The following is a 13,884-nucleotide window of genomic DNA, read 5'->3' as shown; positions in this document are numbered from 1 at the left end:
TTGGCTTGGTCTTTGAGACCCCAGGGTCATGATTAAACCACACTGAAGCATCAGGATAGGATTTCACTGTAATCATAGTATTCATGAAAGGCCACACATGATGAGAGATGGAGCAAAATGGAAAAAAAAAAAAAAAAACTTGGGAAGATGTATTTATTGATCCAGAGTGAAGGAAGTAGCCAAAGGAAGGATTTACATAGTGGTCTCAAAAATATAACGGACAATAGTGGTAAAAGACACAAGAGCTCCGATCAATGTTATGGCACCATATACTGAAATATATCATCCTTCATAGATCCTTTAAAGTTAGGTTGATGCATATAGTGTCAGTCATGGCCAATGTGCCTCTTTGTTTAACTGTATACCTTTGTAAGAGGGGAGATTTCTATTGGTGGGGGAATTATTAGAGGGTAATAACAATGCTCTTTTTAAAAGCAGAAATAAAGCATTTAGCAATGATCATGAAAGAAACAAAGATCTTTGAGGGTTTGGGGAGCCTTGCAGCAATCAGTTCATGGTTTGGAAAGAGTAGATGCATAAATTTGAGTTGAATGAAACATAGAAAAGCACCTGTTCAATCAATCAACTAATCAAAGAACATGCATTCGTTGTTCCATAATTTTTCAGTCATGTCTGTCTCTTCATGACCCCATATGGGGTTTTCTTGGCAAAGATACAGGAGTGCATTCTCCAACTCATTTTACAGATGAGGCAAATGGGGTTAAGTGACGTGTCTCGGATCACACAGCTAGTCTGAGGCCAGATTTGAACTTATTAAGAGGATACTTCCTGACTCCAGGACCAGCCTATCCACTGTACCACCCAGCTGCCCATGCATTTATTAAATGCTTCCTATTGGCCAGCATTATGCCAAGTGCTGAGGATTCAAAGACAAAAATGAAAAAGTTCTTACCCTCAAGGCGTTTACATTCTATTAGAGTAAACAGTACATAAATTTATCAGTTAATGCAAAAATGTATAATTAAAAAAGTAATTGATGGTGGTAAGATACTAGCAGCTAGGCAGATCAATGAAAAAAGTAAAAGTTGAGGCTTGAAGAAAGCTAATAAGTGTTTGAGGGTGGGACTTAAATTCAGGTCTTCCCAATGCCAATTTCTGTGGTCTATGAACTATGCCATCTAACTGACTCAATTAGACATATATAGAGAAGAAAATTTTTTGTCCAAGGCCACCCAGATAGTAAAGTGTTGTAGCAGCAAGCACCCCAGCGTCCCCAGGGTGGCTGCCAATACAGGTTCTTGGATCTGCTTTGATAAAGGAAAGCAACTCAAAATGGGTTAACAAGCTTACTTTAATCAGTCAGATATGTATCGTTTACCTAGTTCAAGGGAAAAAGGTCAGCACCCAGAACTTCAGAGTATACAGACAGAATTAGCAAGACAGAAACAGATCAAGTAGACAGCTTTCCAAACTGTGCAACCATTATATCCATACCAAATCAACATCTGGGTTTTTCAAAGCCGGGGTGGGGGGGGGAGGTGTGTGTGGGGGGGTTCTCAACAACCAGCTTCCCAGAGTTTCATCTGATCAAATCACAGAACACTTCTCAAAGTGAGCCCCCAAACCAAAGCTACACATCAGGGCTTATATAGCCTTCTCCTGGCTCAGAGAATGTAACAACCTTTTGGAGCCACTGGCCAATCAAAAAGTATCTACTGAAAAACAAGCCTCCCACCCCAGGCTCCAGGTGCACTTTAGCCTAGGGGCAGGGAAGATCTTACAAATTTACATTCCCCTTACAAGTGTCTGAAGGATGAGTCAAATCTAGATCTTCCTGATCCCAAGTTCAGAGTTCTAGCTCCTACACCAAACTACCTCTCAATTTACCTTATCATTATAAGTTATATCATTATAAATGCAAAAATATATCATGTAAATAGAAAGTAATTGAGGGGGGTAAGATACTAATACTTGGGGGATCAAGAAAACCTTTATGTAAAAGGTTACACTTGAGTTGAGCCATGAAGGAAGCTAATGAGTTGTGAGAGAATCAAATTGTTAGCTTTAAACTATGGATTTTTTTGATGGGCCTAGGCTTTCACCAGTGTGAGTATTTGCCATAGGGATTCAGGTCACAACGTATGAATGCCCTCTCTTTCTGAATCACTCTAGCCCATATCATGTCAATACTCCAGAGAGTGTCCACCCAATGTTCTGGGATATCTACCGTTTATTGCTCACTTTTACCCCATGACTTGTCCACCTTTTTTGATCATACTTTTCACTGAAGATGTCCATTATGCTGATTCTCTTGTATCATTCCTTCTTGGGAAAATGTGGTAGCTCATATTGTACCTTACCATTAGTTTTTGGGTAACCTTCAACTTCACTTCTTTGGTGAATGTAGTCATCTTTGACTCAAAGCCAAATAGCATCAAGGAGAGAACATTATTTTTAAAAAGATGAACTTTTGTTTGGGGGAAATATTATTGTGATTTAAAGCTCTGTACAAATGTTTTCACCTGTTTTCACCCTGTCATTCATTTCTGGATCCAGGTTATTTTCCACATGTACTCTGTCCTGAGATTTATGAACTGATTGGCTAGGTCTATGAGCTGTCTATCCTCCTGCAAATCATACCATGAACAGTAAGGTATTCTTCATCCACTCGTTTTTTTTTTCCCATGTGGATAGTCGAGTCAAACTCTTGTGAATGATTATGGATCTCACTTTGGAGGCTCAACACTGTTCTATAGCTTGATATATTTATTCCAGGGTTAATTATGAGTGGAAGAATCTAGAGGACCTTTGTGTTTGTAATGAATCCCATTTTGGTCTGGACTCTGTGCTAGAAATCCTTGATAATTATTGCTTTATAACAGGGTCAAATAAAAGAGAGCAACTTGAAAGGTGTCCTATATCCAGATGATGAAAGTCAAACCCCATATCTTGCAGTCCCTTTCTTGTAATTATTTTGAGCAAGTGTGAGATTAGGGTCTAAATAAGTGCTTCTATTCTTTATTTTGCTCTACATTTGTGGATACAACCTTTATTAGAAGAATTTAAAACTTCTTGTCATATCTAATTCTAGATCTGCAAACCTCCCTGTTTTCAAATTTGTAACCTCTTTAATAATGGCAGAATACTAGAAATAAAAAGCTCTTTATGCATTTGTACCAGATTCAGCAAGAAAGAATGAAGACTTTTCCATAAAATGTCTGCATACAATTTCAGGCTTAGCCATAAAATTAGGAAGAACTGTATGTAGTCCAAGCTTTATATTTAAAATCTGATCAGCAGGAAGTAATCTTTTTACAGTATCACATGAATGGTGTGGCAGGTTTGTGACATTCAAAGCATAAGAGCTTCTGACGCTGATATATTGCCAAACCAAAGACTCTCAAAGTGCCTTCAGAAGGATAAATCCACAGGAATAACTTCACCCACCTCTGGCCTGGAATGTGACAGCTGGTTGGGTCAGCATAGCAACACCACCACACAAGTTTAAAACAGGATGCAAAGAAAATGATCCATCGCAATGAAAATAGGATGGCAGAGAGGATTTGCCCAAATTAGATTTCTGTCTAAGACCTTAGGGTGAAAAGGCCTGGTTTGGCAAGAAAGTTTCTAGCATTTATAGTCAGTCTACAGGCATTTATTAAGTGTTTGCTGTATGCCAGGGACTGTACTAAATGCTGGAGACTCTAAGGAATACAGGAAAGTCCCTTTCATCTAGGCGCACAGATTCTAATAGTGGAGACAAGCATGTCAGTCACTAGTTACATACAAGATATATACAGAGTAGGTGGAAGGCAATCTTAATGGGAAGGTTCTGGAAAGAGGATGTCAAAGTACATGACAAGCTTTAGGGGTTGCAAAGCACTTTACATCCATTCTCTCATCTGATAATGACCAAAAATGGTCAGTAGCCTTCATAGACCCCACTGATTCTCCAAAAAGAATATATTTACATTATTAATATTTCCTCCATCACTTTATTAAGCCTGGACAATCTACAGAACAGTAGTAAATAGAGCCCTACTGTGTAGCTTTTGCTGATTTCTGAGATGTGAATGTTCACTCTGAAAATTTAACAATTGGACCTCCTGGCTAGATTCTTGCTGGCTCACACACCCCTGATCAGCCCACTGTAGATCAGCATTCTGGAGCTCAAGAAATCCACCAGCCTCAGCCTCCCTGGCAGCTGGTTGCAGGAGAATATTGCTATGGCCAGACAAACTCAAATTTCAAACTCTAACTTCAAACTCAGAGAATTTCTGTATTTTCCTACCGCCATTTTAAATTTGATAGAAGGTTAAATAAATGTTATGAAAACATTCTAGAGAGACTAACTATAATCACTTATATAATTTATATTAGGTAGGGCAGCTAGGTGGTGGAGTGACTAGACTGCTGGGTCTAGAGTCAGGAAGACTCATCTTTGTGAGTTCAAAGACTGCCTCAGATGCTTCCTAGATGTGTGACCCTGGGCAAGTCACTTGACCCAGTTTGTCTCAGTTTCCTCATTGCTTAAATGTGCTGGAAATTGCAAACTACTTCCAGTATCTTTGCCAAGAAAACCCCAAGTGGGGTAATGAATAGTCAGTATGGCTGAAACGACTGAATGACAGAAAAATTTCAGTTACCCTGCAGATTTTAAATGGACTATGTTTCCTCTTCAAATGTGATGACACATATAGTAGCACTTTTTGGAGTTAAATTGCTATATCATCATCATCATTCTTCTCCTCCTCCTCCTTCTTCTTCCTCTTCTTCTTCTACTCCTCCTCCTTCTTATTTTCATCATTGTTGTTATTATTATTTTTATTATTATCATCATTCTGCCTAGTCTCTATCAATGACTCCTTTCCTCCCTGCCTCAGCTCTCCTCTCTCCCTAGTATCTCAGGAATTTTAAAATTACCTTGGGAATAAAAAACGGAAGTCATTATTCTGGCAAAGATTTGTTTTGATAATCAAATTAGAATTCTAAGCACCGCCTAATAATGACTGCAATCTGTAAAGCCCCTTAAAACCACTTGTAGCACCAAGCACCCCAGCGTCCCCAGGGTGACTGCTCACACAGGTTCTTGGATCTGCTTTGTTAAAGGAAAGCAACTCAAAATGGGTTAACAAGCTTACTTTAATCAGTCAGACATATATCATTTACCTTGTTCAGGGGGAAAAGGTCAGCACCCCGAACTTCAAAGTATACAGGCAGAATTATCAAGACAGAAACAGATCAAGTAGACAGATTTCCAAACTGTCCAACCATTACATCCATACCCAGTCAACATCTGGGTTTCCACATCTGGGTTTTTCAAAGCTGGGGGGCTCAGGAAAACGGCTTCCCAGAATCCATATCAAATCACAGAACACTTCTCAAAGTGAGCCCCAAAACAAAGCTACACATCAGGGCTTATATAGCCTTCTCCTGGCTCAGAGAATGTAACAACCTTTTGGACCCACTGGCCAATCAAAAAGTATCTACTGAAAAACAAGCCTCCCACCCCAGGCTCCAGGTGCACTTTAGCCTAGGGGCAGGGAAGATCTTACAAATTTACACTCTCATTACACCACTCTACATATATTCATTTGGTCCTAACAATAGCCCCATTGGGTAGCTACTAGATGTATACTAGGATCACAAATCTGGGGCTGTAGGGGACATCACAGGTCATCTAATCCAAGACCCTCATTTTACAGATGAGGATCTGAGATTGAGAGAATTTAAATGACTTGTCCAAAGTCACATGTGTGGAAAGTGCTAGAGGAGAGATTCGACTCAAGATTACCAGGTATTCTTAGCTTTATTTTACAGAGAAAAAGCAAACAAACCCGAGATTCATAAAATTTAAGTGACTTGCTCAAGGTCACACAGCTAGTAAGTTTCAGGGACAAGATTTGAAAACAGTCTAATTGATTCCATAGATGTAACATGACATCATGGGCAGGAAGGTGGCTTCAGAGTGAGGAATATCTGGCTGAGAATCCTACCTCTGACCCATTCTGTGTGGCCTTAAGCAAATCACAATGAGTAAACCTCTTGGTGCCCCCAAAACAACTTTTTTTTTGCCAAGTAATCAGAGTTAAGTTACTTGCCCAGGGTCACACAGTTAGTAAGTGTCAAGTATCTGAGTCCAGATTTGAACTCAGATTCTCCTGACTACAGGGCCAGTGCTCTATCCACCACACCACCCAGCTGCCCCCAAACCAACTTTTTAAGACCTTAACTTTCGGAGAGGGTAATAATACTTTGTTAGTAGAGGGAGTTTTCTCATCTGGGAGTTCTCAGTATCAGTACCATCTGTAGCGGCAAGCACCCCAAGCGCGTCCTCAGGGTTTGCTGCCCATACAGGTTCTTGGATCTGCTTTGTTAAAGGAAAGCAACTCAAAATGGGTTAACAAGCTTACTTTAATCAGTTAGACATATATCGTTTACCTTGTTCAGGGGAAAAAGGTCAGCACCCCAAACTTCAAAATATACAGACAGAATTATCAAGACATTAACAGAAAGTAGACAGCTTTCCAAACTGTCCAACCATTACATCCATACCCAGTCAACATCTGGGTTTCCACATCTGGGTTTTTCAAAGCCGGGGGACTCTCAACAATGGCTTCCCAGAATTCAGATCAAATCACAGAACACTTCTCAAAGTGAGTCCCAAAACAAAGCTACACATCAGGGCTTATATAGCCTTCTCCTGGCTCAGAGAATGTTAACAACCTTATTGACTCACTGGCCAATCAAGAAGTATCTACTGAAAAACAAGCCTCCCTCCCCAGGCTTCAGGTGCATTTTAGCCTAGGGGCAGGGAAGATCTTCCAAATTTGCATTCCCATTACACCATCATAAGTCCTGTCCCTATTCTCTTCTTTCCTCTCCATCTTTAACTTCCTTCTTGATTCCAAGTCCCTTGGGCTGCCATTGGTGGAGAATTTCCCCATCTGGAAGCTCCTCATATTAATGACATCACAGGTCCTGTTCTTAATTACTTTCTTGATTTCAAGTCCAGTGTGCTATATCCACTAAACTTTGCTGTACTTCATCTAATAAGATATTTAATAATAATAGTTAACATTTATGTGAGGCACTATGTACTTTACAAATATTATCTCATTTTATCCTCACACCAACCCTTGTAGGTAAGTGCTGTTTTTATCCTTATTTAACAGATGATAAAACTAAGTCAGACAGAGGTTATGTGACATGTACAACTTCACATAGCTAGTGTCAGAGGTCAAATTTGAACTTAAGTCTTCCTGACTAGGCCCAGAGGTCATCATCAGCTATCTTATTTAACCTAAAAATGCTTCTTGAAAGAATTTCTTTATAGAGCATTCTTGGTGAGAAAAGCTTGAGTATGATTGATTCAGAGTCAGAAAGGACCTTGGAGGTCACCTAAACTAACCCCCTCATTTTTCAGATTAGGAAACTGAGAAGCTTAGTGACTTAAAAAGTTCGCATAGGTAGTAAATAGTAGAACCATAATCTGCACCCAGATCATCTGACTCTTTGTACTGTGACCAGTAGAATTATACAGGCTGTCCCCAAAGTCTTAGTGCTGTTTTAAGTTCTAATAGCTTCATGTCTTTTGTTTTAAGTTCTAATAACTTAAAATGGCACTAAGGCTTTTGGGACACCTTGTATTTCAAAATCCTGATGTTTGTGGCTTATCTAAGTGAGCATCTCAATAGCTGCTGGTTTTTACAGATTCCCTTAGGTAAAGATTTGATCACCCCAGGGTTCTACTTGATGCAGTACTCCTATGGGGAAAGACTACCCTTTCCCTCATAAGTAGAAAGACTATAACTGAGGCACATTGACTTTGCTGTAATTCTTGCCAGGACTGAAATATACTCACACTTTAAATTGCTCTTTAAATTGTGGCTATTAAGTTTCATGGGTTATATTTATCATGGCACTTGGGAGTCCTAGAAAAGGGCTGAGAATCTCTGGTATGTTCACTCTTGCTGGAGTCCACGAAACTATGTCACTTGGAAGTACTTTGTATGATTTTTTGCCACATAAATCTGTTCTATTTTTGTTACTGATCTTTTCCTGAAGGAGATGATTCCCCTGAACAGGGCAATACCCAGTAGTTACCTCTCTGAAAATGATCAGTAATAGAAAGTGGCACTTTAGGAAAGGTCTTAAGGATACAGGGAGCTCCTTATGGCCTCAGTAGGGTCACAGATTCAGAGCTGTCAGAGATTTCTGACGCTATCCTGTCCAACCTCCTCATTTTACTCTTGAGAAAACTGAGGCCCAGGGAAAAGGAGGAAAGATTCAGTGGAAAGGATGTTGACTTTGGTGTAGAAGACCTGAGTTTGAATCTTGGCTCAGACACTTAACTGTGGGACCTTGGGTAAGTCACTTGGCCACTGTCTGCCTCAGTTTCCTCATCTGTAAAATGGGGGTAGTAAAAGCACCTACCTCATAGGGTTGTTCTGTGGGACAAATTAGATGACAAATATAAAGCCCTTTACAAACTTCAAAATGATATATAAATGCTAGCTCTCATGAATGTTATTTTTAAATGTCACGCTCAGGGTGATACATGTAGTAGGCATGGAGGGGGAGGTGTTGAGCTCAAGTCTTCTGTATCACCTGCTTCCTGCTCCAATGCATTCTGAACCACACAGAGGTACATTCTCCACTTCAATTCAGTTCAGTTCAGCAGGCTTTTCATAAGCATGTATTTTCTATGCACTAGAAATCATCACGGGTGCGAGGATTACAGAAACAAAAATAAAACTGTCTTTGCCTTCAAAGAAGCTTAGCTTATTTTTGGTCTAAAGGGTTGCAAGGTGGGATCTGAGGAGGTACACAGCATGAATAGCTGGGGACCTTGGGTGGCACCTGAGCTGAGGCTGCAGAAAGCTGGAGATGAGGAGGGCAAATTCAAGGAGATGGAAGATGAAAGCCGAGTCTGGGGAAATTCATTGCCCAGTTTGGTTGGAAGGTAGAGTATTTGAAGGGGAATAATGTGAAATAACTTTATAAATGTAAGTTGGTACCAGATTGTCAAAGCTAAGGCCTTTGTATTTTGTTGCAGGGAAAATGAGGCATTACCAAAGTTTTTGATAAAAGCAGTGACATGGTCAATTCTGTGATTTAGGATGATAATTTTGACTTTTGTTTGTGGGCTGTATTAGAGAGGAGAGTGACTGGTAGAGGGAGACTGATTTCTTTCTTCAGTACTTCAATGAATACATATTTTTCTGGTTATCCTTCTAATAATAGAGATTATAAATTATAAATTATCCGTACCTTTCCATCCTATAGCTATAGGGGCAACACACAGGTAATCCCTGTTTCAAAGCCTCTCCTGCAAAAGCTATAGCTACTATTACTTTAGCTTTAAGAGCCAAATGGAATCTTTAAAGACTTAGCAGTTGGGGCTGGAAGTTCTTGAGAAAACTGAAAAAAAAAGTTACTGAAAATGGTTTGAGAGAAACTATGAAGAAGACAGAGAAGCAGAATGAGGAAAAAACTTCTTTTCATGAGAGAACCTTCAACTGTTATTTTTTAGATGAAGAAATGAAGAGAACTTCATAAGCAATGAGTCTGGAAAAAGACCTCTATATAAGTGATGGTTTATGAGAAGATAAAGATATTGTTTTCTTGTCATGGCTATAGGCAATCTGGAGAACACAGAGAAAGAACAGTCTTTATGAACACAATTTATGTCTATTTTGTCTTTATGAAACCCTCATAAACTTTATCTTGTGAAGAAGTTAAGGTGGATTCTTACGAAAACTTTTTTCAAAATTCTAAATGAGCTAAAATGTGTGAGACTGTGTTTTCACTTTTAGTGGTGATTTGAAATGCATCTGGCAGTGACCTTTCTCAGCTTAAATACTACAAAGAATTACTCTAGTCTTTGTTATTGATCTCATTGCTAATGAATTCTATATTTAGCAAATTTGATATTTATTTAATTCTAAAAGATGTTCTAACTTAATATAGAGAGAGCTATAAATAATTATGTATAAGGAAAGTTATTTCAGTTCATCAAATAAGTGATATTTTTCACATGGGACAAATGAGATAATATGTGAAGACCTTTGCAAACCTCAAAGTGCTATATATAATTGCTAGCTATTACTATCATGTTATTTTAAGATGGCATGCCCAGTTAGTAGGCATGGAGGTGGAAGTATTGCACCCAGCTCTTCTCTTTTCAAAGTCAGTGCTTTTTCTACTGTACCACCTGTGTCCTACTCCAGTGCGTTCTGCACCTCACAGCAGTGCGTAATACTAAGTTCAATTTAACTCAGTGCAACAGGATTTTATTAAACACATATTTTCTATGCATACATTAGAACTTGGGGTGATGTGGTTAAATATAGGAATGAGCTCAATAACAAGCTGAGGGGTAAGCTACAAATGTGAGGGACCTATTCCTGCTTACACGTTAGGGTCATCCTCTTAATTATGCTACAACATACGTTTGAAAATTATATAACCACATTAATCTCTGTGGGATATATATGTATGTATGTAACATTATACACATACATACACACCACAAACACAAAGATCATATCGTAGTCATTCTATAGTTATCTAAGAAACTCCTGACATCTGGGATCATGTCACTGTTCTGCCCAAAAAATCCAAAGACTTTCCATTGCTTGCCTAATGAAGTCTAACATAGCAAGTCTGTACTTTGGTTCCAGCTCACACACTTACCTTGCCCCTCCTCCAGTTACCCTGGACTACTAGGCCTAGATCCCTCCCACAGTCTCTCTGTATACAATATCCATCTTGTTTCCATGAAGGTGCTCAGATTCAATCTAGCCCACTTGTTAATACAAGAGTCACCAATGCCTTCCACCAACAATTCCTTAAGAGTCTAGCCAATATGGCGAATCTTTAATAAAACTTGTTTTTCTTTGGCTGAAAGAAGGCTTGGGTCAAATTCATTTGGGTAGGACCATCCTGTTGCTATTTCAGGGTCCCAGCACCTCTAAACCTCAGCAATACTATACAAAAGTAATAGGAATATGAATGTAATTTTCCCCCCACAAAAACTTGGAAATAGGCTTCAATGAAGTTTCAGCACATTTTTTATTTCTAATGGGAATAAAGTGCCATAAACACAGAATAAAATAACTGCATGGGAAAAATGGTGTGGTAAGCATTTGCTAAAGCTGTTACAGAATACTAGCCTTTTACAGTGGTGTCACAAGGTGAATTATGTCCTGGACTTGGAGTTCAAGTCTCGCTTCACTTCCCCCCCTTTTCTCTCCCCCCATTAGCTCTTGGATAAGTTACTTAAAACATTTGGGCCTCAGTTTATCTGCAAAGTGGGTGTAATACTTATCTCATGAAGCTGTTGTGAGTCTTAAATGGAAATTAAAGTCCTATATAAAGGCAAGCTCTTATTATTTTCCCATCCTTTTTCTTCTTTAAAAAATATGCTGCAGAAGGCTTTTATTAATCATTAAAATATTGGTGATGCTGTGGGTCTTTTTACATCCCAGTAATTTGTGGATACCCTCTCTGTCTGTGTGTCAGGAGGTTTTGCTTAGTTGTTCTTAATTAAAGGAGAAAGTTGGAGAAAGGGATTATAAAAAGAAAAATCAATAAAACTTTATTTTATCTTTATCTTTTTTTTGGAAGAAAGAAGGCAGGGCAATTGGGGTTAAGTGACTTGCCCAAGGTCACACAACTATTAAGTGTGTCAGGTATCTGAGGCTGGATCTGGATGAATCCTCCTGATTCCAGGGCTGGTGCTCTATTCACTCTACCACCTAGTGGCCCCAAAACTTTTTAAAAATAACTTACATTATATAGTATAAGTGCCCATATCCTAAGTTGTGAGCTGAATGAAGACAAGCTCACTGTCAAAAAAAAAAAACCCCTATACTCGCCTCTCCTTTCCTCCCCGCCCCCCCTCCACCGTCCCACAGTGTAACAAAGTACTCTATACACATTTAAATGTGTGCTGCTATATTGTATTGCTTTTCAATTTTTTAACCACGTCACTCCCCTGCTCAATATACCTCAATGACTCCCTATTGCCTCTAGAACAACATTTAATCTTTTTTTTTTCTTTTACAGTATATAACTATCTGACTCCAACCCCCTCACTTTAGTCCTCCTTCCATGTTGTGCAATCCAGCCAAACTAGCCTTTTCTCTGTTCTTGGGACACAATATCTCCCATCTCTCTGCCTTTGCATTGGCTATCTCTCCTGCCTACAACACATTCCTTCCTCTTATCTGCCTCTCTTCTTTCACGAAACAGCTTCCTCATCCTCCCAGCTAGCAGCCTTTCTTCCAAATGACCATAGATTGGAAGCTCCTTGAGGGCAGGGACCATCTTTTGCCTCTTTTTGTATCCTCAGCACTTAGCAGAGTGTCTGACACATAGTAGGCACTTAATAGTTTGTTGATTGGTTGATTTTTAAAATTACTTGGCACTTATTTGTGTTTATTTTCTTTGTATGGGTGGGACAATAGATGATGTGTTGGGCTGAGAGTGAAGAAGCCCTGAGTCGGAATCCTTCCCCACACACTTCTAGCTCCGTGACACAGAGCCAGTCATTTAACTCACTTCGGCTTTAGCAGTCTTATAGACTAAATGAAGATATTAATACCACCTCTTTTGTAAGGTTGTTAAGAGGATGGAATGAGATAACAAGTGTAAAGTGTTTTGCAAATCTTAAGGCCAAAACTTAGTGCTAGCTGGTATCATCATTATCATCTTCATTTTTATATGCTTCTATATTAGCTTATTATATTAACTCAGATACTAGCAGTGTGACCCTGGGTAAGTCACTTAACCCTATTTGCCTCAGTTTCCTTATCTGTAAAATGATTTGGAAAGGGAAATATCAACTATTCCAGTATATTTGCCAAGAAAACCCCAAATGGGATCACAAAGAGTCAGACACCACTGAAAAACAAGTATTAACTTCTTATTTTCCATTTTCCAAGGTAAACCCCTTTTGAGTAGGAGTCATTTCACTGATTGTATTTCTATCCCCAGTATTTAGCAAAGTGCCTGGCACATTGTAAGTACTTAATAAACCCTTGTGGATTTGTTGGTTTATAGAAATGGAGATAGGGAGAAGTCAAATAGAGTGACCTTACAGACTCATGGGCTACCCAAAACATGCGCTAGTTAAGACTCAGAAATATTTTATGTTGTCTACTCCTCTTTCTAAACCTTTCAACTCTTCTTGCTGCCTTTCTCTTTGCTTTATTTATAGAAGCCTATATTGTGGTGTTTAGAATAGTTTCAAAATGAGTTATGAATCCCAAATAGCAACGATTAATGCCTCTGATACTCACCTCCTCACGGACTTGAGCTGGCGGCATAGTTTATGGCTGGTAAGCTACAAGTCAATTATCCGCTGTGATGATCTACTCTCTCTGGGTGAAGATTCGTTTTCCCTGTAAATTAATTCTTGAAACGTTGAACAGGGCATGTCATCAGTCTTATTACAAGCCCTCCCCCTCCTTCTGCTCCCCCCCAGCATTTCTGTCATCTGGCTGCAGGTGTTTGCTTCTGAAAAGGGAGTGCTGGGAGCTGAACACATTAAAGCATGACTTTACCCTTGGAAGTCACTCCATTCAAAGCTGGAGACTGGCCCCCTCCTTGCTTACAGCTTATATTGCTGGGGAAAGAGATTATTTACTGCTATTCCTGATATGAAAATGATTTCTGGTTTTGCTCTTTTAGAAAGAGGAAACCTATCTGTGTCTCTCTTAATTTGATGTTTTTCTCTGAACTCTTCCTCTGGGAAAATTTCTCTTCCCAGATTTGTAATAATAGCTAAGATTTTCATTGAGCTTTAAGGTTTTAAAACACTTAAAATTTATTACCTTATTTGATCATCACAATAACCCTGTGAAGTAGGTACTGTTAGCTAGCTTCCTCATTTCACAGTGGAGAAAAATGAGGTGG

This window comes from Petaurus breviceps, unplaced genomic scaffold (assembly GCF_028583685.1).
Source record: "Petaurus breviceps papuanus isolate PSGF00001 unplaced genomic scaffold, PetGlider_PUasm1.0 221, whole genome shotgun sequence".
Taxonomy (NCBI): Eukaryota; Metazoa; Chordata; class Mammalia; order Diprotodontia; family Petauridae; genus Petaurus; species Petaurus breviceps.
This window is presented reverse-complemented; position numbering follows the sequence as displayed.